The sequence below is a fragment of the Frankliniella occidentalis genome, unplaced genomic scaffold (assembly GCF_000697945.3).
Source record: "Frankliniella occidentalis isolate FOCC.00 unplaced genomic scaffold, Focc_3.1 Scaffold54, whole genome shotgun sequence".
Classification (NCBI taxonomy): Eukaryota; Metazoa; Arthropoda; class Insecta; order Thysanoptera; family Thripidae; genus Frankliniella; species Frankliniella occidentalis.
In genome coordinates this window covers 656,525-659,200 of record NW_026267184.1, presented here as the reverse complement: position 1 = coordinate 659,200, position 2,676 = coordinate 656,525, and the positions used below count along the sequence as shown (strand labels likewise).

Here is a 2,676-nt window from a genome sequence, read left to right as displayed (position 1 = left end):
CCTGGATCACCTCACCTCGCGCAGCCTCCGGGCCCGCCGCCCCGCTTCGCCCCGCCCCGCGGGACCAGGGCCTCTATCCGGCGAGTGATAATGGCCCGTTAAACGAAGCACCCCGACATGTGGGAGCCCGCGGGCTCCAAGGACATTCCCTCACTCCCCGACGCGGCTTGGCGGGGCGAGGCGGGCGGGGCGGTGTGGTGTGAGTTGGGGCAAGAGGAAAGCGCTTCCCCCGGCGGCGCGGCGGCGTGGGAAGATGTCGCCCCGGGCGACCTAGGATGACGAGGTAACCGAGAGGTTAGGAAGGGCCGGGGATGTTATGGCCGAAGAAAAGAAAAACATCCCGTCATATTTTTCCACATAGGACATCCCCAACCGGTTTCGATCTATCAAAATGTTACAATGGTCCGTTGAGCTTTAGTAAAGTAATTGTCTTTCTATTGTTCGTAGGATGTGAAACAAACAAAAAGACTAAGATTTGTTACGAAAAAGAAAACGAGAAATGTGGTTCTTTCCGGGATCATCGAAAAGCCCTAGAGAAAAACACACTCTCGTGTCCGGCTTCAGAAAGGATACCTACGTCTGGCAGACCGAGGCTTTGTGATGGTCCGGTACGGAGGCAGACGACATTCATTCGTCCTCTTTTAATTTTTGTAAAACAGGTCATTTATCGGGGTGACAAGATAGGCAGATGATGTCGGGATACACAACTTACCTTTTCAGAGGTCGACGGTGCAGTAGGCAATGGTTCGCCGCCCCCTTCCTTGGCGAGACGGCCGCCGATAAAGTCGAACGAAAGCTGTGTGAATTTCGATTCGAATACACGTATCGGCAGCGGAAAGTTGAGAAGATCGCGACTCGACTCTATTCACTCGCGCACAGGCCTGAGGCCGCAGCTCCTCCACTGCAGACCAACACTCAAACACAAAGTTATAAAACTGCAACAGGCTGGCTGCCTGCTGCCATCCACCGGCGGCGGAGCGCTCGTGTGGCTCGTGGCTGCAGTTGGCTGACGCTGACGGGACTGACTGCCGCGCGCGGAGGTTAGGAGGCCGGCTGACTCACAGTTGTCACACTTCCCGCAATAATTTCCACTCTCAGAGAATAACAGAAAGGCAAGCCGCTGAGCAGTCGACTCCACTCTTCTCGAAACACGACACACTTTTAAATGCTATGAACTTTGAACTTCAAACTCCCGAGCCAACGAGGTCGAACGTAGCCAGGCGACGGACGAGGAGGAACTACAGCTGCTACCGCAGCCGCAACCGATGGCTGGCAGTTGCAGAGTGCCGTGATGGCCAGAGGGTTTTCGGCGGAAAACAAAGGCGGCTGTCTCCGATGTCACCGCTTTTACTTGCCATTGTATTATCTGTAGGTTCCCATATTATTATTATTTTGCCCGGCGCGCGCACGGTTGTAGCCACATTATCAGAATGCTGTTGTTGCAGCCGAGGCTCGTTTGAATAATGTAGCGGCAGTGGCGGGAAAGTGAAGTGGCGCGCCCCGTCGGGAGCGGCGGTGGCGGCGGCGGCGGGCCCGCCAGTATTTAACTAGGTGGATCTGAAAGATCTAGGCTTCGCCAAATAGGAATGGGTTTCTGATCATAGAATAGAAGTTGAACTTGAATGAGAGATACATAACTGCAAAGATTGCAATCCTGACAGATGATATAATTTTTCAAAAAATCTGGATATGTTAGGAAAATTGTAAACGGATTCTGAAGAATGGAAAAAGATTTGAAGGGATTGCGGGATTTTGGGATAAGCATGGATTTGAGCCCAAATTTGACAAATTAAAATTAATTAGGAATTGGTGAAGATTGTCGAGGATAAGAGATAATTTGGGCGAGATAGGAGTGATCGCTAGATGGTTTCTGGGAAATTTGAGGACATTTTGAAGGAATTTTGGAATGTGGGTGGAGGGATTCGAAAGATTGGGAAGGATTTGAAAAGATTTGAGGGGATTTGGGGAATATACTACCGGTACTCGACTTGCCCAGAGTGGCGGAACGTGGTGGGAACCAAAACAAAGCAGCATTAACCTACAAAAAGAAATACCTTTAATAGCGGTTTTTATTCTTTTCTCGAAGTGCTGAATGCATGGGGTTGAAACAAAGAATGAAAATGATTTTGTTGAAAACGTTACATGGTTTCGCCATTTCGCATTTGCTCTTCTGCTTTTTCAAGCCCGCCCAATCGCGGTTCAAACATTAGTGACAAACAAACGTTTCGGCAACATGTAATACAAAATTATACGAGTCTTGTTTGTTTGAAGTGTTGTTTTATCGAAAAGGAACGATAAAGCCGTACATTCTTGTATTAAATAACCCTTTTAATTCTTGAAATATGTTGTAAACTCAGTTTTGGGTATTTTTTATGTAGTTTTTCTTTTGCTAATTTTATCATTGTAGTGTTGGTCAGCCCGGAATGGATCTAGATGAGTGCCAGGTTTCTGTCGGCCCCCTCACCGTCGATCCCTTGGCTTCGCCTAAGATAGATTTATTTTACTTTTCTATTCTTTAGTGGCTCAGCCAATAATGAGCCTGGGCGCTGCCGCCGCCGATTCAAGACAAAACCGCATTGCGATTCAAATTCAGCTTGTGATTAGGTTAGGGAGTATCTGATCGGCGTGGCGTGGCGTGGCGTGGCGTGGCGAGCAGCGATAAGGGCCCCGGGGGCG

General features: G+C 49.3%; 1 protein-coding gene across 3 annotated transcripts in view; it reads right to left on the bottom strand.

Annotated features, from left to right (window-relative positions):
* The window catches only part of LOC113205797 (uncharacterized), a 59,821-nt gene extending 58,405 nt beyond the window's left edge, over positions 1-1,416 (bottom strand). For all 3 annotated transcript variants that reach the window (XM_052267547.1, XM_052267549.1, XM_052267550.1), the window contains exon 1: positions 713-1,416. The gene's annotated coding sequence lies outside the window, so the exon portion shown is untranslated. The remainder of the gene's footprint in view (positions 1-712) is intronic.
* Positions 1,417-2,676: the final 1,260 nt, after the last annotated feature.